The sequence below is a fragment of the Lissotriton helveticus genome, chromosome 3_2, assembly GCF_964261635.1.
Source record: "Lissotriton helveticus chromosome 3_2, aLisHel1.1, whole genome shotgun sequence".
Taxonomy (NCBI): domain Eukaryota; kingdom Metazoa; phylum Chordata; class Amphibia; order Caudata; family Salamandridae; genus Lissotriton; species Lissotriton helveticus.
Genome location: NC_136062.1, coordinates 465844564 through 465869108, shown reverse-complemented (window position 1 = coordinate 465869108; position 24545 = coordinate 465844564). Strand labels below are relative to the sequence as shown.

At 45.0% G+C, this 24545-nt stretch overlaps 2 long non-coding RNA genes across 4 annotated transcripts in view; both read right to left on the bottom strand.

Annotated features, from left to right (window-relative positions):
* The window catches only part of LOC144826064 (uncharacterized), a 478318-nt gene that overhangs the window by 153207 nt on the left and 300566 nt on the right, over positions 1 to 24545 (bottom strand). The gene's annotated exons all lie outside the window — the stretch shown is intronic.
* On the bottom strand, positions 3307 to 8613 carry LOC144826065 (uncharacterized). 2 transcript variants are annotated; one of them, XR_013609681.1, is made up of 6 exons: positions 5510 to 8613; positions 5281 to 5411; positions 5003 to 5159; positions 4436 to 4517; positions 3863 to 4345; positions 3307 to 3428 (listed from the first exon to the last, which is right to left on the bottom strand). It is a non-coding gene; the product is annotated as an uncharacterized LOC144826065 (long non-coding RNA). The 2 variants fall into 2 exon arrangements; XR_013609682.1 differs by having other exon boundaries at positions 5068 to 5159.

The following is a 24545-nucleotide window of genomic DNA, read 5'->3' as shown; positions in this document are numbered from 1 at the left end:
GAAACACACTCGACCCCGTCTTCTCATCCTGCAAGGACATCACCTTCAGCCACGCCACCGGACTCAACTGGACGGACCACAGCTGCGTCCACTTCAGCTTCAGAAGGACCACGATCCACCACCACCAGAAACAGGCTGCACGCAGAAGCTGGAACAAGATCACAGCCGACCAGCTCGCGACTTCCCTGAGCAAGGACCCACCCACCAGCGCAACGAACCCAAGCCAGGCGGCCACCAACCTCGCGAAGTGGATCAGCAACTGCGCAGACGACCTCGCCCCTATGAAGACACCGCCTAGCAGACCCGGTAGCAAGAAAGCCCCATGGTTCACCGACGAACTCAAAAGCTCCAAGAAGAACTGCCGAGCCCTCGAGAGAACATGGCGCAGAGACCCAACACCGGACAACATGACTGCCCTCAAGCTCGCCACCCGAAAACACCACCAACTCATCCACGCCACCAAGAACACCGCATTCAAGGAACGACTGGACAACAACGCACACAACAGCAAGGAACTCTTCAACATCGCTAAAGAGCTCTCCAACCCCAACGCCGGAAACAACGACATCACCCCTTCGCAAGACCTCTGCAACTCCCTCGCCTCCTACTTCCACAACAAGATCGCGGACATACACAACAGCTTCAGCACCCAACCGACGCACGCCACGACTGAACCACCGCCCCCCACCACCACCCTCCGCGCCTGGACCCCGATCAGCACCGGAGACACCGTCCGCACGATGAACTCCATCCACTCCGGATCTCCTACCGACCCCTGCCCTCACCACATCTTCAACAAGGCCGACGCTGTCATCGCACCCCACCTGCGGGACATCATCAACACCTCCTTCGACACCGCCACCTTCCCGGAGAGCTGGAAGCACGCCGAACTCAGCGCTCTACTAAAGAAACCATTAGCTGACTCCACCGACCTCAAGAACTACCGCCCCATCTCGCTGCTCCCGTTCCCTGCTAAGTCGTCGAGAAGACAGTCAACAAGCAGCTGGCCGCCTTCCTCGAGACTAACGGATCCCTCGACCTCTCGCAGTCGGGCTTCCGGGCCAACCACAGCACCGAGACCGCCCTGATCGCAGCCACCGATGACAACCGAGCACTGCTCGACAACGGACAAACAGCAGCCCTCATCCTCCTAGACCTCTCCGCGGCCTTCGACGCGGTCTGCCACCGTACACTAGTGCAGCGACTCAGCAACGTCGGATTCCAGGAGAAGGCACTGGAGTGGATCATCTCCTTCCTCGCCGGAAGGACACAGAGAGTCCGCCTCCCCCCGTTCAGATCTGAAGCCACCGAAGTCATCTGCGGCGTTCCTCAAGGCTCCTCGCTCAGTCCAACCCTCTTCAACGTCTACATGAGCCCCCTCGCAGACATCGCACGCCAGCACAACCTCAACAACATCTCCTACGCCGACGACACCCAGCTGATTCTCTCCCTCACCAACGACCCCGCCACCGCCAGAGCCAACCTTCAAGAAGGGATGAAAGAGGTATCCGAATGGATGAAGAACAGCCGCCTGAAACTGAACTCGGACAAGACGGAAGTCCTCATCCTGGGATCCTCACCCTCCGCCTGGGACTACTCCTGGTGGCCCCCCGCCCTAGGCAGCGCACCCAAACCAACTGACCACGCACGCAACCTAGGCTTCATCCTGGACTCCTCCCTCTCCATGACCAGACAAGTCAACGCCGTCTCCTCGTCGTGCTTCAACATCCTGCGCATGCTACGTAAGATCTTCCGGTGGATCCCCACCGAGACCAGGAAGACGGTCACCCAGGCCCTCGTCACCAGCCGTCTGGACTACGGCAACTCCCTCTACGCCGGAACCACCGCCAAGCTCCAGAAGAAACTCCAGCGGATCCAGAACGCCTCAGCAAGTCTCATCCTGGACATCCCCCGTCGCAGCCACATCTCCGGACACCTGAGAGACCTGCACTGGTTCCCGGTCAACAAGAGAATCACCTTCCGACTCCTCACCCACGCACACAAAGCCCTACACAACCAAGGCCCAGGATACCTCAACAGCCGCCTCAACTTCTACGCTCCCAAACGCCAGCTTCGATCGACCGGCCATGCCCTCGCCGCCGTCCCCCGCATCCAAAGAGCCACCACAGGGGGACGGTCCTTCTCCTACCTCGCCGCCAAGACATGGAACTCCCTTCCGACCCACCTCCGCCTGACCCAGGACCACCTCGCCTTCAGGAAGCAACCCAAGACCTGGCTGTTCGAGCAGTAGCGGACCCCCCTCCCCCAGCGCCTTGAGACCCTCTGGGTGAGTAGTGCGCTATATAAATGCTCTGATTGATTGATTGTAGCCATACTTATTAGTCAAATGGCGCCGTTTACGCACCGACACAATATCTGATTTGGGTGGACGGTTTTTAATAGTAACAGGAACAATATCAGGCCACAAGACTGTACTGGTCAATGTGTATGCCCCAAACACTGACAATTTTGCCTTTTTTGAGCATCTGCAGACACACATAGATAAACTATCAGCAGACCTCATAGTGCTGGACAGCACGGCGAATGCCCCAAGGAACAAACCCCGATCCTACAAGGTTTTACAAGACCTGTGTCAGGATCAGGACTTGGTGGACACATGGAGATATCTGAATCCATGTAACACTGAATACAACCATTACGCACAACAGCACAATACATGGATGATGTTATATTATTGGCTGCTCTCTAGACCAACAATAGCATGGGTCCACAGTGTAAAACACTTGCCCTGTACATTATCTAACCACTTCCCAGTGTCTCTTTCACTACACCTCCCAGCTGAAGGGGGATTTGAGAGGCAATGGCGGTTTCCCTCCATGGTGCTGAAAGCCCTAGTATTCAAAGACGAATTGTGCACAGCTATAGTGGACTATTTTGCTAATACTGGATCTGTTTAGACACAGGCTGTCCTATGGGAGGCTTTTAAGACGTGCATGAGGGGGATATGCATATCCACACACTTTGGAATATTGAGGGATTTAAGGAGACGTACTACAGTTGCTCGACAGTGGAAACATGATGGGGGACAACGAGATAGCGAAGTACATGCACCGAAGGACGGAGTTATTGGCAGATTATACAGATGAAGCTTGCAGAGTGGTGTTATATTTAGGGAAGTAGGCCGCAGCTCGTAGATATGGGGGAAGGGGAAAGACCAGCCAACAATGAAAAACAGCGCTCCCAGGTAATATATGACAAATGCAACGTAGAGAATGAGTTGAAGAAATGTTAAAAAAAACCACAATTTTAATTATCTTTTTAAATACATTTATGTTTAAAAAACATCAGTAAATAACTTTCATTGATGCATATATAAAATCATTAGGAAAATGAACAATTCAATAGTAGTGGCGATGGTTTCTTTGACGCACTAGAGGTGCCTTCGTCAGGAATTACCACCAAACAATCTAAAATCAATTAAAACAATATTTAGAACTCATTCTCAGGTGTATTGCTCATTCTTAGTAACTTTTTAACAGCTGGTCTGGAAAAATTAGACAAAACATGAGTACAAGGTGGTGTACAATCTTTAAGAAAGCATTCATGTATGATTGTAATGTCTAGCAATCACAATATAGTCAGAAATAAATAACTTCAACCAGAATTGCTTGACTATTGTCATAATATACAAATAAGATTAGGAAAACATGTTTAATAGCTAAAAAAAAATGCTATCATTATACAGTGGTGTTCTATATAACTCTGCTGTCATATGATTACAATCTAAATATGGAGTCTGTTCATGAAGAATAGAAAGAATAAGTAGATAAAAGTAAGGAGTTTCAGAATGGACAAAGAATAATAGAGATCTATATGGAGAGAGAAGGAGAGACTTGCTTACTTGTAGGTCTATATGCCGCTGAATGTTTTTGATTGGTCACATCAGTATGTAGGACCGGTGATACCCAGGTATACAGTATGTAGGACCGGTGATACCCAGGTATACAGTATGTAGGACCGGTGATACCCAGGTATACAGTATGTAGGACCGGTGATACCCAGGTATACAGTATGTAGGACCGGTGATACCCAGGTATACAGTATGTAGGACCGGTGATACCCAGGTATACAGTATGTAGGACCGGTGATACCCAGGTATACAGTATGTAGGACCGGTGATACCCAGGTATACAGTATGTAGGACCGGTGATACCCAGGTATACAGTATGTAGGACCGGTGATACCCAGGTATACAGTATGTAGGACCGGTGATACCCAGGTATACAGTATGTAGGACCGGTGATACCCAGGTATACAGTATGTAGGACCGGTGATACCCAGGTATACAGTATGTAGGACCGGTGATACCCAGGTATATTCTATTCTATGAATAAAGAGATACGAAATTGTACATGGTGTGTAGGGGCACTGTATTAACAATTAAATATGTTGTAGATGCATAGAAGTGACCTACTTGATAATGCAACAATTTGACTTGATCCTGATGTTAAAAGAGTTACTGCGAATTTGAGGTCTCTCTGTATTAAAAACTGTAACTAAAACAAAGTTAACAATGATTATTTGCCAAATTAATGGTGTCTATAATTCCCAATGTTGCAAACAAAATTAAATGCGTGGAAATATACAGATGCAATTATGTGGGCAGCAGCTTTACTACTGTTTATCTTTCGATTTCTTAGATTTTATTAAAATAGCTATTAGTATCAAGCGTCACTTTGGTGTGAATTACGGTGCTGAGAAACTCCAGTGTCTATTTGGAGTATAAAAATAAGCATTTATCGTTTTAGTGAAAAGCGAGATTTGAGGCCTTAAAATGTAGGGTTTTAGGTCGCACTGATTTTGCTTTTGAAAAGGAAATTTATCGAGAATACAGCCTGGTTTGAATTCCGGAGATTTGCTGAACATCGGTTGTTACTAAGTAGCCATGACAGACTTAGACTGTATCAAAACAACGAACTATGGAGCAACATAACTATAGCTAAATAACTGTGGCTTGCAGATTGAATCTGGGTATAAATACCTGTGGGGCGCACGTGCCATTGTAGAGTAGAAAGCCCGTTGATTAGATTAATGGCTCATACTCACTCAAAAATGCCGTTTGAATTTATCTTTTTATTTCAGGAGACAAATAGGCCACATAACGTGTGCTCACTTTTTTTTTTTTATAAATGTGCACTCTGAAAAAAATAAATGAAATAAAGCCCGAACGTAAACTCGGCGTTTTGAATATTTCAACATTGTAACAGATTAAGCAGCGAAGCTACATAAATGGATTGGCCTAGTGATATAAACAATTACCTGCCGTTTGCAGTTAAATCCGAGTAAGGAAAGTGCACGGTCTCGGGAAAGAGTTTTTAAGAATAGCTCATCTGTGATGATTAATGCACTACCGGGACGGCATGTGCGGACTCCTCGGATTGGCGTGCAATCTAAAAATGCAGGAGCACACATGGAGCCTGAGCTCAGTTTATCAAAAATATGGCAAATAAAACAGTAGAATCGGGATAAAGCTATATCATAAAAATACCTCGAAGGGCCAAGAAAGCCTCCTATCTTCTTCTTTCACGGCGTGGATGTGACGCAGGTATCGCCGAAACGGTTGCCTGTGTGTGAGGCCGCCTTTTATAAATGGGTCTCTGGTTGGTTTAATAAGGTCATATGTGCGCTCCTTAAAGAGACATGCTTGTTTATTTCGGTTTTTGTAACAGAGCCATAAGTCTGTCTTCACTAAAATTGCGTTATTAGAGAAAATGGTTTTTTTCAAACTGACAAAGAAATACAAATACTCTTAATTCTGAGACTAGCTTCGAGATGAATGTCATGATTATTCTTATCCTTAACCATGAGGGAACTTCGTATGTTAATTCAATGTGTGTAAGGAACGCTAAGTCTGTTTTTTCTACAGATGTCTTATTGAGAAGAGGAAAACGCTGAGTCTATTTTCGCTGGCAATGCCTTGCAACGAGGAGTATTCAACTAAGAAGAGAATTCGGTTGTTTAATAATTCTAATACTGACTACAACATGGAAGGGGAAAGACCAGGCCACACTTTAGTGTGGTTGCTCAAGCCCCGTTATACCCAGAATTACATTACCAAGCTATGTGACGAGAAAGGGCGGATCATAGCTGGGAATACCGTCATTGGGCGTACACTCCGGACATACTACACAGAGCTATATGCCACTAAGTCAGAGGGCAACATGGCTGACATTAAGAAATATCTGGGCAAGATGGCGCCTGCACGACGGGCGTGCGTGTGAGGAGCTCCGTTTGGGCTGATCCGATTGAGTGCTTTGTCGGGGACCCAGCTGCTTTTTTTCGGGCATTCTGTGCCTCGGGCGGATGTGCGGGACCGCTGTGCTGCTGTGAGGAGTTGTGACGAAGCTGGTGCCCGGTCGCAGCGAGATTGTGGTCGGCACATCACTGTCCTTGCCTGCCGGTCCGGGGAGGAGCTGCGGCTACGGCTGGAAGGCTGGGAGGAGGCGAGCGTGCGATTGAGGCGAGGCTGGGCTGCTGAACGGCTGCAATAACGGCGTTTGAGACAGTTTCTCGAGCCAAGTTGATAAGGAAAATCTGAGCAACGCCGAAGATATACAGGAATGCAGAGACGCTGAGACGTTACTAGTGAACCCAAGACTGGTCATTTGCAAGGGAGCTTTACCACGATAAGATACGTTACGGTGAGGTGAGGTGGAAACGAAAAGGGCTGGTGGCCTTTTTTCCATCTCGTTTTTTTTTTAAAAGTGCTACAAATCGCTACAAAGTGCTACAAAGTGGTGGATAATACTGACATTGATACTATTTGAAGGCAAGATATTAGAAACTGAGAAACTGTGCTATACTTTTGTTCATCTACATTTGGGCTATTTTTTGGCTATCAGCCTTAGTCTCAAAGACTGTAAGCTATTTTTTTTTCATATAAGCACCGTTCTGTGTTTAGCAAACCAGTCTATTATGGGTCCAAAAACAGCCCGCGGCGGAAAAACAAGACCTAGTGATGAGAACCAGATCGGGACACGAGCCGCCCTCGCGGCAAAGTAAAAACAAAATGGGAGCAATAATGATTTGGATGTCACTCAAATAGGCACCCCGAAAATACCGCAAATGTTTAACACTAAAGTGAAGAATCCAGTGGTTAAAACGCTGACAGCCGGAGGTGGGGGAGATAAAATCATTGATGATTTGGAGGTCTTGGCGGCTGATACAGATACTGATCAAGATAAGACCTTGGTGGAAGCACTTGAACAGCTAGTAGCTTCTCCAGTAACCTTCCCTGTGCCTTCTGTACCACAAACTACTCTGGTTTATGATTCTATTACCGATGCTGTCGCTGATGCTGATATTGACGATGAGGTACATATTGACAATAGTGCTGACCCTATACAAACTACCACTTTTTTTCTGGATCCCTCTAGGACAGAAGGGACAGAAGGCAATCCTATTAGTAGTAAGGATAGTGAATTTTATTCACTATCAGAACACTCTGAGGGCTCTGATTTGGAGTATGACTTAGAGGATGAAGTGGAGACTTCCTCTTTGGAAAATACCAGTAAAGAAGCTACTATTATTGCCGCGGCAAATCTACAAGTGGACAGTAATTGGGGTGAGGAAGCCTCTAACGGAGATATGACTACAGTAGATCAAGAGGCTATATCGGACCCATGTGGTCAAGAGGATCAAACACGCTCTGTTGAACAAATTAGTTATAGCCCTGGGATCTCAAGCCAGGCCCCACTAGATATTATTTTGAACGCCATATCAGATCAACGTATGGAGGCTAAAGCCGAACATTTGAAAACGCACAATGTCTGTAAAAAACTTCAAAATACTGTGCGACGGTTGGCGAAATCATGTAATGACTTCACAGATAGAATGGCGGAAGCAGAAGGACGTATTTCTTGATTGGAAGATCAAGTCACACATAACAAAACTGACATCGATGCTATTAAGGCCCAGAAAGATGATGTTAATATAAAACTGGCTGATTTGTAGAATAGGCTATGTCGTAACAATTTGCGAATTTTGGGCGTACCCAAAGGGCGTGAGGGACAGGATGTGCGACAATTTGTGGTCGAATTTTTTGAAGAAGCTTTTCCAGAGGCTAAAGACTGGCAGTGGTCTCATGAGATTCAAAGGGCACATCGCTTTCCATTCCGCAAGCAAACACCACGGGGTACTCACAGTCAGCAATATCCTCGTGCCATTTTGATATCTCTAAACAACTTTTTGGCAAGACAAAAAGTATATGATCTTGCAAGACCGGATAAAAAACGCTCTGGGAAGGGTATCGAATTCTTCGTACGCCCTGATTACTGCCATGCCACCGTAGAAAATCGTTGGCGACTGCGTCAGTTGATTGCTCCATTTCAAAAGAAGGGCGCTCAAGTTTTTCTTCTCCAACCATCTACGTTAAAGCCTATATATAAAGGGCAGAATCGGTTTTTTACAGCTGAGGTCCCAGCGAAGGAGTATTTGAACTCATTAGCATGAGGAAAATGTTATGAACTTTGAATATCTATTCTTCTATATGGTTTTTACCTCATGCTTTATCTTTTCAGGTTAACGGATACGCCCAAACTCGAGAGGCGCTCTCACACACATCAACGGGGCGATAGGCCCCTTGGCCTTTGTTTTTGGGGAGGGTCACAGGGGGTGGGTGTTGGGGGTGTTGGGGGAGGAGGAGGGTTTGGGGGTGCACGGGGGGTGTGCTGGGGGAAAAAAAGGGAAAAAGTCAGTCAAAGCCATAAAATGTCAAGCCTAATTGCCCTAAGTGCCTTATTGTTTTTTCTTCTTTGGTGCAATTGTGTAATGAGCAGTGATGGCTAGTTATAATTTGCGTATGTGTTCATTTAATGTATGTGGCCTTAATAATATTCATAAGCGAAAACGTGTAATGCAGGAGATCCGCCTGATTCAACCTGATGTAATATGTCTCCAGGAGACGCATATTCCATGGGCAAATAGAAAAGCTCTGAATGATCTAGGGTATATAGTACTGGCGTCCTCACAACAATCCACTATGAATCGGGGAGTGGCTATATTGGGGCGACAGCCCATAGTAACAACAGGGAAAACCAAAGCTGATAGTCTTGGACGTTGGGCAATTGCTGAATGTGTTATAGGCAATGTTGTTGCGACGATATGTACGGTATATGGATCTAATACTGATGACACTGCTGTGATAGAGTTTTTGAATGTAGAGCTGGCTCTTTGGGGTACTCCACTATTTCTACTTGGTGGTTTTAATATTCATGGGGAGGTGAATACCTGGGATCTGAGGTTTAGTGGATATTTAGGTAGGAAGCCGAAGGTATTTAAAGAACTACGGCAGTTATTACGTCAACATGGGCTGATTGATGGTTGGCCCTTGGCAAATTCGAGGGATCCAGGTTTTACTTTTTTTTCTTCACCTGAAATGTGTGCGTCTAGATTATATTTTTGTACCTAAGCATATGGTAGAAGGATCTCGAATGTCTGTTATGCCACGTATTACATCTGACCATGCTCCGATTGTTATAGACTTGCCCCTGCTTAAAATCCAGCGTATAAAAAGGTCTTTCACATTTAATAAGAAACTTCTCTCAGACGAAACCTATCGGCAGCAAGTTTTAGATTGGGCTCAACAGTTTTTTGAACTTAATAGTGGCTCTGCCTCCTATGCAATGGTATGGGATTGCTTTAAGGCAGGCTTACGTGGTGAAACATGTAGCTATGGCTGGAGTCTTCAACAGAAAGGGAAAAATACAATGGCGCAACTTCTACAGGATTTAACGAATGCAGAACGTGATTTAACACACGATATAAGCTTACAACAAGATAGCAGTGCAACACAAGATAAAGATAAAGATAAAGTTGCAAAATGTAAGGCTAAGATTAATGGGGTGTGGAGCCAAGATATAGCACGCCAATATAAAATACATCGCGCTGAGAGATATGAATACGGGGAGAACGTGGGAAGATGTCTAGCTCAAAGAATGCGGGGGCGTCAGACAGCGTATAACCTCTATAGAAAATAGCCAAGGTATACTAGTAGAGTCATCAGATGGTATTCTCCAGGTTTTTTCATGACTATTATACTGATCTCCATACCCAAGATAATTTTTCTTTTGATTTAATCGGTCAGTATGTAGATAAACTGGATTTAACTCAATTAGACCGTGGGCATGAAGAAGAGCCAGAGTCACCAATTACAATGCAAGAACTCGAGATCGCCCGTAAAGAATTGGCTTTGGGGAAAGCTAGCCGTCCAGATAAACTCCCTTTAGAGATATATCATGTGCTATTCCCTATTATTAAAGATGATATGTTGGCGACGTTTTTAAATGCTCAAAATGGAAACCCCCCTCCTTCGTGGGATGATGCAAGTATAATAGTATTTAAAAAAAAAGATAAGCCTTCACATCTTCATGGGTCTTATCGACCTAGCTCACTTATTAATGTAGATGCGAAACTATATTCTAAAATACTTGCGAATCGGCTGATTCAAGTTGTACCAGAACTTGTCTTTGAACAGCAGCACAGCTTTCTTCCAGGCCGTGGCACGATCAATCACATACATCGTGTTATTGCAACTCAAGACTATGCTACTGCAAATCACATGAACGTTGGTTTGGTGTTTTTAGACGCCGAAAAAGCGTTTGATCGCGTTGCATGGGCATTTTTATGGGCAATCTTGGGAAAAATGGGGTTTGGACCACGATTTATACATGCTTTACAAATTATGTATAGACATCCCAGGGCCAAGATATGCTAGTCAGGCCAAGAGTCAGCTGCCGTTAACATCACTCGGGGCACACGGCAGGGATGCCCATGCTCACCACTATTATTTGCCATGTATATAGAACCAATTTTAAAGATGATGCTGTCATCCCAACATATACAATCTATGGTTTTACCCGGGGGTTATATACGCGTATTAGCCTACGCTGACATTGCTGTCATAACACCTGATCCAGAATCTGCATTATGCGAAATTGAAAACCTGACTCGCGAATTTGGTAATGTGTCAGGGTATAAGCTTAATATTCAGAAAACACAGGTTATTTGCACAGTAGGACTTTGCCCTAACGATAATAGAGTCACCCCAGAGGCCAAATACCTGGGCATCAAAAGTAGAATATCGCTACAAGAGTTGATTACGGTGAACTGGTCAGATATATTGCAATCTGTTAGAAACCAACTTGAGAAACTTGAATGCTTACACCTGTCGCTGGTTGGGAGACGCAATGTTTTAAAAATGTCCATTTTGCCAAAAGTTTTATACTATTTTCGGTCGGTACGACTGGAGATACCTGTATTACAACTGAGGAAATTACAATCTATAGTGGATAGATTCTTATGGGGCTGGAAATCTGCACGAAGGGCCTCCAAATTTATGACACTACCAATTCTACGTGGGGGATGGGGTGTTCCAAATTTTGCACTATATTATTTGGCGTGTCTTATACAGAATATTAAATTTTTGCGATTGGAGGAACTCTGCCTATATTTGCGAGCCCGGATATTGTTTCTCTTTTACTTGGCCCACAATCTCAACAAATGTTGCTTTGCTTTTTAGAACCTAGCTACTATAAAAGAACCAGATTTAAACTAGTATTGTCTGCCTTTAAAGGATGGCGATCAATTCGGAAGCTTATTTCCCTTGGACGTATTAATTTCTATACTCCATGTAATTCTACAGAATTGTTTCCGCCAATATTTTGGGATCGTACTATGTCTCCATGGGGGGAAAAAGGCATGATATCTATAGGCACTATGGTTAAGGATGGTAAAATCGCTTCATTTCAGGAGTTAAAAGATATATACAGTCTCTCTCAACATGATTTTTTAAAGTATTTACAAATACGCGACTTTATTCTTAGGCACCCAAATGTTCTACCGCTTAGTCCAAACGACTTTATTGAAACACTTAGGAAATCAGCACGTATAGGGACTCTATATAACCATTTGTTGAATACACAATCGGACGATATGGGATTGCAGGAGTCTAAATGGTGTATTAGATTGGGTACGGTGGCAGTACCCTTTCAAGAGTCAATTTATACTGCTGCCAAAATTATTTTGTCTGCCAATTTATACTCACAGCATTATACAACTTTATTTAATCTTTATCATACACCGTTTAAAATGTTGAAATGGGGTAATGCTTATAATGGGAAATGTTATAGGTGTCAATCTGACCATGCTGATATTGTGCATATATTTTCAGATTGCCCAGTGTTAAAACCTTTTTTTATATCTATAGAAAAATTCCTGGCTCATATTACAAAATGTGATGTGGTAATCTCAAGAAAGATGATTATTTTTGGTTTATCTAAAGACACCAACCCGTTTTTAGGGTATCAAAAAAACAGGTATGTTTTATTTATGGCTATATGCGGTAGCTCGCTTATGTATATCTTCAATGTGGTTGCAGCCAGATGCACCTGTATATGAAATGTGGCGAGCTAAGTTCTATAATGTTTTTTATTTAGAATTTAATCTTTATCGGATTAAATCACTTAGTAAAATGCAAAAGGGGTGTAAAATTTGGCAGGCAATGATGGACCATTTGGGTCCTTAAGAATGACATTTCTCTTGGTTATATATGGCGATACTGTTGTTTAAATTGTATTTTCGATATTGCTCTTATTTTTTTGCTTCCTTCTTGTTTTTGATTATTTTAGATTGTGTACCTGCACCATAAGCTTATCTGTGTATACAACTTTTGGCTATGTTACAATTACAATTGTTTTGTTTTTATTTTGTGGCTTTGAACTGAACCAATAAAAAAAATTAAAAAAAAATATCTGGACGAGTTCGCCATGGTCTGGCTACCGGATGCATATAGGACATTTCTGAGCGAACTATTTTCAGTTGAAGAGATAGAACAAGCCATTGTAGCAATGGATGGTTCTAAAGCTCCTGGAATAGACGGGTTCCCCAGAATATTTTACAAAACTTACAAAACACTCCTAGCCCCACACCTCCTCGAAGTCTATGCTGAAGCATTGGAATCTGGCACTCTCCCAGCCTCATTTAGGGAAACGGTGCTGGTGCTGGAGAAATACAACATTTTGATGCATTTTCCCGGAATTAAAATTCACTAGGGTAAATCTGAACAATTCCCCCTGAACGGCGTTCAGAATTGCGAGTGTGGGGAGTTCCCAGTACAATGGTGTGAAGCGGGAATTAAATATCTGGGAATATATTTACAGAGAGCAGGTATTGTGTTTAAATTATGGACCAGCTTTGAGCCGCTTACAGACCCAAGTGGAACAATGGGTTAAACTACTGTTATTAATGGCCGGACGTATAGCCATTATAAAGATGGTGATATTGCCTTGCTTTCTCTATTCACCAATCTATTTTTTCCGCAACTTTGCACACATCTGATGAAGTTGATATGGGGAGGGAAACAGCCTAAAGTCAATTGGGACACTTTAAAGCTTCCGTACGACGGGGGTGGGGTTTGGAGTTCCAGACCTGCAGCTCTACTTTTTAGTAGCACAGAGCGGATATGCATATCACTGGTATCACCCTGACGCACGCATACCCTACGCCAAACTAGAGAGAGATTTTGCTGCTCCCACACCACTGAATGCAATACTGCCTGTAGGGATTCCACAGGACCCACACGATATTCAACCACTGTCCACTACTTGCTGGGCATGGAAAAACTACTCATTAAAACAGGAGGGTAAATATTATACTCTCCTGCACTGCCACTCTCCGTGAACTCCTGGCTTCCCCCAATGTAGAAGCTGGGACCAAGCGCACTCTCTCCCCGATGGGACTAGAATCTATGGGGGAGTTATTTCCGGGAGGCCCCGCTTTTACTCGTACTGAAGGCCCGCGTTTCAAGGCAGCCACATTTATGGACCATTTCATATTGGCCAGTTTAGAGAGCGCTCGTAGAGGCACAATATCAACCTATTGATTAGAACTGGTAGAGTTTAGTCCACTCACATTAGTAATAAATGACAATGGTGGAGAATACATTACTTCTAGACTGTACAAGGCAAGCCTCATGCTGATGCCACAGCGAGATGTTAAGGTCATGAGGTGCCGGGTTTTTAGGAACCCGGTGGTGCCAGGGGATAACACCCGAAGACCTCTGAGTTCTCCCTTGTTCCGGACCACAGAAACAATGAGTCTTCTAGTCGCAGTCAGAGATCAAGTTTTATTGGTTGCTACCAAGTAACACGTGTCCTAGAAGCACGACAAACACGGGTCATGTATTCTCAGGAGACTGTTCGTGTTCGTTTTTACAGAACCAGCCTTCTCCTTTTATACAGAAAAAATGGCTTCGAGCAAGAATTCTTGAGTTTATGATATGGCTATAAACATATTTCTGCAATAAGACAAAGTGCGGAGTCATGTAAGCAAGCCCACATTTTAGATGTCCAGTTCGTGATAGATTACCCAGCAAGAACCGGGACTCCCATCAGATATCGATGAAACACCAATAAAGGCAGGTACCACCCAGTCATAAAACTGGCCATAAACAAGGAATATGGACAGGTGCATGTTTGTAGAAAGCATGTTCTGTATGGGGTGAATGGTTTGTGGAATGTTATGCATTGATGCTATCGTATTCGGCCACTGGGCGAGGAGCTGCCCAAACACGTTTGGCTTAAGGCCATGGAGTCAGTTGGGACAGGTCAGGGGGAAGTCAGGGAAGGTGGACGTGTCCCTTTGGATCAAGCTCGACCTTTAATTGACTTAACATGAGGGCAAGACGTAAGATGGATGCCGTTCACAAAATGGAGTGTAAGGGATTGGGACGGAAACTACGATTTTAGGGGTGTTGGCAACCCTCGATTGTGACGCAAATACATAGGAATGATGTCCTAATCATTATCGGTTCATGGACACCAAAATCGTCATGGTACGTTGATATTTTGTGACACGGGTATTGGACCTCGATATTGGGATAACAACAGGGTCCAGATTTTCAGAACCACAGACCCTCCTTTTGCCCTTATGTAAGGCAATAACTCATGTTAATCCGAGTCCAAATCTGTATGAAGGAATTCGTGGAGATGCTGCTGTAACATCATTCTGTTGCTCAGTTCGTCCCTTGACACAGGCTTCCGTACACATGAAGTAGCACAGAGGCCACAGAGTGCAGGAGCGCACTGTACACACAGGCAGAACATAAACAGAAGTGTTAAGATCATCCCAATGAAGATCAGTGCTTTCCATCCCCAGGCAGCGATCAGTCCCCAGAACCACCCTAGCAAGGACCAATCCCCTTTCTCAACGTGAAGGGAACCAGATATTTCATGTAGTTTAGAGATGGCCTGGTATACTGTCGGCGCATTATCAGGGATGAATATGCAACAACTGGATTGGATGACTCTACACACACCACCACGATCGGCGAGTATGATATCAAGGGCAATTCGGTTCTGAAGGGTCATAAGTCGATCCGACTGAAGCTCGGTTGTCAAATTGCCAAGTGCTCCGGCCGTTGTAGTCACGGCGGATTCAACTATCCTTGCTAACTGGCGAATATTCCTGCTGTTCACCATAGGCCCCCAAAATGGCAGAAAACCTTTTGCGAAGTCAGCGAATTCCTGACCCGCGGTGTCGTCTTTACTCACGACACCTCTAGCTGTCCTTGTCCGATGGTAATCTGCTCGGGCCGTGTAGGTGGGAGGCAGCAGAAATTAGATGAAACACGTGCCTGAGAAGTCAGGGGGTAACCATGTATAGGCTTGGTCGTGGCAGACGAAATACGTGCCTTTGGCTGCTAGGAGTATAGGGGAAGTTCGGGAGGCGAACACATATGTTTCTGTGCAAATGCTCTTTCCTAACTGTGCTGTGGGATCCCTACCAATACCTTGTAAACATAAGTGACCTCGGTGGGGCACTATCCAAACTGGGCGGGATTTCTTTGCTGCTTGGCTCTTGATCAGGTAAGCGCCATGTTTGGTTACGTTCCAATGAGTGTATGGAGTCAGTTCATCTTTGGGGATAGTCAGATATGTGTCGATATCCCTACTCATATTTCTTATCCCTGCTATTAGTGCCTTGTTACTGGAATCGCTCTCAGTGGAACGGGTCGGGTATGGTTCTAGGGCGAATAGGAACATGGTCTGAAAAGCCCACAGAGAACCATAATAACTAAATGGCAGGATGAAGTATGGGATACCCTTATCAGTTGTGTGCGGCATGAGTCCGCATATCCAACAGTTTGATGTGTTCATTATAGACTGGTGTTGGTGTAGGAGTTGGATGAAAGAGTTATTTACAAATTCGAGTCTTCTGGCAGACTCGTGTTCAGGTAGAGGGTGAAAAGAGTGTGGGGAGAGAGTGGGAGGAGGCGTTGGCAGAGTGTCATTTGAGAATAGGGAAACTCGAAATACCAATAGAGCATAACCAATCAAAAGCATCACAGTGCTACACAGCATTAGAACACATATTATTAAAAATCTTCTCTTGGACAGTATAGTACACAATTGTTTTTCAAAGTTCGTAGGTTTGACAGGTCTCTCTACCCTTGGAAACTCCATCCTCTACTTGCTGCCCGCGGTGGTAGGTTGATTCTGCCAGGGAGTGCGCTCCGTTCAGTCCGGGGTGACTCCCTCGGACCAACCAGAACCGTGGACCTAAAACTTCCTTGGTTGCACTCCCTACACTTCAACCGCGACCCTAGCAGCGGAACCGGATGGCGGTTCGAAAATCAAAAAATGAGCTAGTTCCCTGGGACGAGAGAGCTGAGAGATCAAAAATAGTTCTTGGGGGGGAAAAGGGAAATCACATTAGATCAAGTTTTATTAGTCTCTGGGGCTAGATCTCAGGTCGTACCGTCGCTTCTCAGGTACGGTGTGGTCTTTAAACAATGTCTCAGGTTCGGTAGTGTCCAACTGCATAGACGGTGACACAAGTCCTTGCAAAATACGATCACTCTCCTTTTCGGTACCAGTCTCTTTTAAACGTGCATCGCTGAAAGGGATGAAACGAGGTACGGATTCAGTCTCAGAGTTGGCAAGTCCTTTATCGACCCACCGGTCGTATGGAAGGGGCAGAGGGACCCGTTTGCAATGGGTCCCATGCACCTAGTTCTTTTTGCCGTCCACCCGAACAGCTGACCTCGTGGAAAGAAGCACCAAATACGGTCCGGTCCACCTCGGCTGTCCGTTGCTGGTGTGCTGGAAGTTCCGCACCAAGACCCACGTGCCGGGTTTGATTGTATGACCTGGATCGTCAGAGGCTGGCGGAGAGGAACTGTGAACCTGTTGGTGTAAAACACGCAATTTAGCTGTCAATTCGCACAAATAGTCAAGCAGTACGGGGTGTTCTATGTCACTGAGTTTCTTTGGTCTTGGCACACCCCAGACATTGGCTGGGCGGCCAAACACTATCTCGTGGGGGCTAAGACCTAATCTGGAATGGACAGTCATCCTAGTTGACAAGAGTGCTAGGGGCAAGGCGTCAGGCCATTTAAGACCCGTACTGGCTTGGATCTTGGCTAGCTTGAGTTTCAATGTGCCATTGTAGCATTCTACTAATCCAGCTGATTGGGGGTGATTTGCAGCGTGGAATTTCTGGTGTATGCCTAGACACTCACACACTCTCTTCATCACTCGTCCTATGAATTCACTTCCATTATCACTCCAGACAATTCTAGGCATACCGAATCTCGGGAAGAACTCTTTGACAAGAGCTTTGGCAGTTGTCAAAGCGGTATTGTCTTTAAGGGGGTACGCTTCCACCCACCTTGAAAAGGCGCAAACAACAACAAGCACATACTTTAGATTGTTGCACCTCTCCATGTGGATGAAATCGAGCTGCAAAACCTCGAACGGATACGTAGGAGGCGCATAATGACCAGCTGGAGTTGGAGTTCCTTTACCGGGATTGTGTTTCAGGCATATCATACAGTTTCTGACCACATTTTCTGCATATTTTGGGATATTGCTATTCTGCCATACTGGGGCCAATAGCTTACATATTCCTTTCGAACTGATGTGTGCCATGCCGTGAGCCATTGTTACTACTGCAAGTACGTATGCATTAGGTAGTAGCCATCGCTGGTGTTCCGATAATTCGACTCAACAACCATTCGCATCCAATCTACCCTTACTTTCTCTCCACTCATTCAACTCATTCTCAGTTGCCTCAGCTTGTATAGATTTCACGCTTTCAATGGTATCCTCACACATTCCCACATCAGCAATACATCTAGCGGGACCCGCTACATACATTCGACTCATCGTGTTCCTTGCGGTCTCTTTCGCAACCCCGTCTGCAAATGCATTCCCGCGGCCAACATCGTCTTGAATTTTCTTGTGTGCACTGCATTTTATAATGGCAACTTGTAGTGGCATGGTCAGTGATTCAAGGAGCTCATTAACTAGCTGACCATGTTGTATCTTTGCACCATGTGATGTAAGGAAGCCACGTTCACGCCATAATCTCCCAAAACTGTGAGCCACGCCAAAGGCGTATTGGCTGTCAGTGTACACATTCACTCGCTTTCCTTTTGCTAACACGCATGCTCTGGTAAGTGCAATAATTTCCGCAGCTTGTGCAGAGTTGTGGGAAATACGTGCGGTCTCTATAATGGTGTGTAATGTTGTTACGGCATGTGCGGCAGTCGTATCACCATTCGGTAACTTGAAACATGAACCATCAACCCATAAAGTATCGTTGAATTCAGGAAGGGGAGTGTCCTGTAAGTCTACTCTCCCTTTTGTCTCTTCTTCTGTCTTGAAACAGCAGTCATGTTTATCAATCTTGTCTGTGTCTGTTTCTGTCGGGATGGGTAATAGTGTAGCAGGGTTGAGTGTATCACACCTCTTTATGTGTATGTGACTTGCTAGCAGTGTAAGTTCGTAACTGGATAGTCGAGCGCTAGTAAGGTGTTGTGTCTTTGTCCTGTTTAGTAAAATGTCTACTGCATGTGGAACCATAACAATCAGAGTATTATTCATGACTAATCCAGCAGACTGTCGAATGCAGACAGCTGCTGCGGCGGTGGCTCTCAGACAACTTGGTAGTGCCTTAGCCACAGGATCTAGAGTTGCCGAAAAATACGCGCATGGGCGCTGTTTGTCCCCAAAGTGTTGTGTTAAGACTGATAATGCACAGCCTTCCTTCTCATGGACATATAATGTGAAAGGCTTACTGTAGTTGGGGTTTCCCAACACAGGAGCCGAACACAATGCATCACGCAACTTGTGGAAACTTGTCTGACAATCTTCAGACCAGGGCATAGGATTGGGCGTATCTTTACGGAGTAGTGCCAGCAAGGGTTTAGCTAGTAGTGAGAAATTCGGTATCCATTGTCTACAGTACGATGTAATGCCCAAAAAGGCTCGAACTTCTCTCTGTGTCCTTGGGGCACTCAGTTCTGCAATTGCCTGTATTCTTTCTGGTGTCAGTCTCCTTCCCTCCTTCGACAAGATGTGACCTAAGTAGGTTACTTCTTGTCGGCAAAATTGTAGTTTGGAAAGGGATACTTGGTGCTTCATGTCACATAAGTGACGTAATAATGACAAAGTAGCTCGCTTGCAAATTTCCTCAGTGTCTGCGGCGATCAGCAGATCGTCGACATACTGAATCAGAGTCGAACCATCTGGTAGAATATTCGTGTCCAGTTGTGTTTTCAGGGCCTGACTGAATATTGATGGGCTTTCGCAGTAGCCTTGAGGAGCGCACTTGAAGCGGAAGCTTCGTCCTCCTAAATTGAAGCCGAAAATGTCTCTACTCTCCTCAGCAATCGGGATGCTGAAGAAAGCGTTCTTCAGGTCAATCACCGAGAACCAATTTGCTGAAGCTGGAACCATTGTCAATAAAGCAGTAATGTCGGGGACGACTGGAAACTGTGGAATAACTACCTTGTTCACTTCTCTGAGGTCGATCAAGAATCTGTATGTAGGCGGTTGTAAATGATCAGTGCGTTTTAAGACGGGCAAAACCGGACTGTTACAGACATTTCCTGTCGTTTCTTCGATGACGTCTTTATCAATCAAATCATAAACAATTTTCAACAATGCTTTTTCGCATTCGCTAGATATTTTGTATTGGGGAATACGTGGCAACCTAACGTCGGCTTTCAAAGTTATGACATATGGTGTTATCTCCAAACGACCTACATCATTAGAACCATTAGCCCAAAGTATATCAGGAAGTGACAATAATTCAGTTGGAATATTTTCCTTTGACAAATACATTGAAGAAATGACCTTCTTACCTAAAGTAAGTTGTACTCCCGAGGGAGAACAGTACAAGGTCGCATATAACCTTTTTAGTAAATCCAAACCTAACAAATTTTCACCACAACCTGTTGTCAAAATGAGGGGTGCTTCTAATTCGCATGGGCCAACAGAAAGGGATATAGGACTAGAGATCGGGTTTCTAACAGGGGCGCCAGAGAAACCTACTGAGACATTCATTTCGCCAGACAAAGGTGCGCCAGGAAGTTTCGAGTGCATAATAGAACTTTTTGTAGCACCAGTATCCAGCAGAAATGGCTCTGACACTCCTGAGGTGATCACCTCGACATAAGGTCCATTCTGATCTACCGGAACTGAAACAACTCCCTCTCTTTGTCCATGGCTGTCCTAGCAATCATTACCCTCATTCTCGTGTTCGGCGTAATAGTTGTCAGCATAGTACTGAGCTGACTTAGACGATGAATTATTCTGTTGGTCAAAGCTATTCATGGACTTCTGAGGCGGAAAAGAAGTTGTATTCTGAGTGAAATTTCCACGGCCTCTACCTCTAGGGGCATGCTGAACACCTCTTCCCCTTACACCTTGAGCACCGTTTAAACGTCGCGCAAGAGCCGGACAATTACCTTTAAAATGACCCTCTTCCTTGCAATACGCACATTGATTCGGGCCATATGTAGGACGCTGATGGGAAAACTCGTTACCTTGCGCGTTCCTCGAATACTGCTGTCGTGGTTGATAGTCGGGCTGACTAGCCGTGCGAGGCGGATAGGCCTGCTGGAGGAGAACCTTAGTTTTCAAATCTTTCGTCTTTTTATCTGCCTTGTCTAGCTCGTCCCTACGCCTATTTTCATAGTACTGGGCCGTAGCTAAAATCTGCGCTGAGGTAGAGACAGCCCAAGCACTCTCAGAGTCTTTTAGTTTATTACATAGTTCAGGGAGCAAATTATGTACGAACTTGTCCACAAACAATCTTTGGCCACCCTCGGTAGCCATATCTTGACCACTGTGGTCGGTGAATGTTTCCTCAAATCTTGTGAAAAAGTCAGACACATTCTCATCTTTCTTTTGTTTACACGCTGATAGCTTGTCCCAATTTACGCGTACTTCAGGCATTATTGTCTTCATGTACGCTATAATTCTACCGGGAAGTTCGGCTATTAACGGCTCAGGTTTAAAACCACCGATTTGTCTAGCATCTGTAGTCGCAATGTTCGCCCACGAGTCACCTAGTTCCTGATCGTGATCCGTATGACGTATCTTGCTCCATAAAGGATGTGGAACAACGTTTCCAAATAACATGTCTACATCCGCTAAATTCATTATACATGAGCTTGCAGTTTGCGATAACTCCTTATAATACCCAGTGGGGTTCTTACGAGGGTCAGGTAGTGACTGCTTGAGTGCTAATACTTCCGATCTTTTCCATGGGACATGTACCCATACACGCTGGAAATGGGGCAGAATTGGTGGATTAGCATTCGCATCATCTTCCCTCCAAACTGGAGGAACCTCTCTCATGGGGTACTGTCTCGCTCTTTTCCTACTAGACGTACCACATTCAGACGATGACCCAGAGTTACCACCTGTACTTCGATATGATAATAATACCTCAACTGCTTTGTCGACATCGGGACCTACAATCATGCCTTTCCCAAATTTAAATCGTACATTACACAACTCTCGAGCGTTGCTCTCTTGACCATTATCTTCCAAATCCTCACACAGAAAAACACACATCTGTTCAAAAACATATCTTTGCGTCAGTTCATCCCATTGACGGAAAACGTTCATGACGGACTCTACATCATATCTGGCTGTATCCAGAACCCAATTCCGTGCTAACTTATTCAGGCATTCCCTCTCTTGATAATCAGGCATTTGGCTTCGTCTTTGTCCCGTATTAGGGGTTGTTTTAGGCGACCGAAACAGTGGTGAAGGAATGTTAGTAACAATGCTGGCCATTTTATGCCAGACGAAAGGTGAAAGCGGAGGAATAACTGGTGGCAGAACAGAGTCACGCAAAGCAGAAACAGAAGCGTTCGCAGAACTAGTATCAGAAGAAATAGAAGGTGCGCTAGGCGAAGTTGTAGAAGGAACAGTAGGAGAAGTAGATGTGATTGGTGAGCCTTGAGGAGGCTGCACTAGAGAAATAGAAGCCAGCTGAAGAGTAGCTGGTGAGTGCTGTAGAGGAGCTGGTATAACAGCTACCAGAGGTGCAACTAAAGGTTGCGGAGGTGCTGTGGCATTTTGCGCATAGGGTGGTGGCGAACTTAGCAAATGAGCCATTAATGGATCTTTTTCACGCTCTTTTACTGTCTCTTGCTGAAGAGAAGGTAAAACAGGATAGCATTTATCTATTGCCATTTTACGTTGCCTGTGCAACTGCTCACTTATTCGATCCTCTTCGTTGTCTTTAAATTTTATCGCGGCTTGCATTACTGAAATACCTCTTTCCCTCTTATTCTTCTTTTCTAATTTAATTTCCTTCTGTTTGGACTCTTTACGCCATAAGCGGAAAGAGTCAAACATCGCCGGTCGGGCTTTCTTCTTGAACAGTTTGACCTCTAGGTTATCTAAAACTTCTGAGTCGAAACTACCATATTGGGGCCATTTTAAAACACCATCCTTACGGGTGTATTTTATCCACACTTCATTATATGTGATAGGACCTATGCCATGTTTTACATAGAGCTCATACGTTGGAGTTCCAATTGGAGGAACCGGACAAGAATCCTCTAATCGGGAGTCCTTATTATAACCAAGACAAAACAAGTTTCCAAGTCTGCTAAAACCAGGCATCTTCGCTCACTAGTCTAGCTTCAAACTTCAAAGGTTTATCTATTACGATATTTCTCGTGAAAACACGAGTCCTTCGGCTTTGGGGCTTGCAAGTACCAAATCAAGTCGTATCTCAAGGATACCAAAAACTAAGGACAAACTAAGGACTGGGAGACGCTCCACTTATACTTAACTGAAGTATTTGAAGATCGGTGACGTCGCTAGAAGACTCGTCTATCGTTTCGCTCTACCAAGGATCACTGGGTCCAAAACAAGGCGATAGTCAGGGCAGCAGTCCTTCGTAGCCGTCGGGACGCCGGGAACCTCGCAGCAAAGACCTTCGGAACCACGTCGACATACAGGGGTCGCTGAAGTGGCTGGCCGTCCTCCGGAATTTTCACACGAAGCTCCTCACGAACATCTGGCTTGGACCGTCGCCGCTTGATATCGCCCCGAGTTGGGCGCCAACTGAGGTGCCGGGTTTTTAGGAACCCGGTGGTGCCAGGGGATAACACCCTAAGACCTCTGAGTTCTCCCTTGTTCCGGACCACAGAAACAATGAGTCTTCTAGTCGCAGTCAGAGATCAAGTTTTATTGGTAGCTACCAAGTAACACGTGTCCTAGAAGCACGACAAACACGGGTCATGTATTCTCAGGAGACTGTTCGTGTTCGTTTTTACAGAACCAGCCTTCTCCTTTTATACAGAAAAAATGGCTTCGAGCAAGAATTCTTGAGTTTATGATATGGCTATAAACATATTTCTGCAATAATACAAAGTGCGGAGTCATGTAAGCAAGCCCACATTTTAGATGTCCAGTTCGTGATAGATTACCCAGCAAGATCCGGGACTCCCATCAGATATCGATGAAACACCAATAAAGGCAGGTACCACCCAGTCATAAAACTGGCCATAAACAAGGAATATGGACAGGTGCATGTTTGTAGAAAGCATGTTCTGTATGGGGTGAATGGTTTGTGGAATGTTATGCATTGATGCTATCGTATTCGGCCACTGGGCGAGGAGCTGCCCAAACAGGTTTGGCTTAAGGCCATGGAGTCAGTTGGGACAGGTCAGGGGGAAGTCAGGGAAGGTGGACGTGTCCCTTTGGATCAAGCTCGACCTTTAATTGACTTAACATGAGGGCAAGACGTAAGATGGATGCCGTTCACAAAATGGAGTCTAAGGGATTGGGACGGAAACTACGATTTTAGGGGTGTTGGCAACCCTCGATTGTGACGCAAATACATAGGAATGATGTCCTAATCATTATCGGTTTATGGACACCAAAATCGTCATGGTACGTTGATATTTTGTGACACGGGTATTGGACCTCGATATTGGGATAACAACAGGGTCCAGATTTTCAGAACCACAGTCAGAGAAGCCTGGGCTGCCGAAATAGAACAACCACTAACAGACGATATCTCGAAAGGGTGTTGCAAACAAATCAAACTAGTTTCATGCAACCACAGACACTAATTATTACAATTTAAAATGCTCAGGAGGACCTTTGTCATACCACAGCAGATGGTCAGGATAAAGTTCACCACTTTCACACACTGTCCTAATTTACTGGCAGCATCCTTCCTCCACATGACTTGGTCCTGTAGCATAA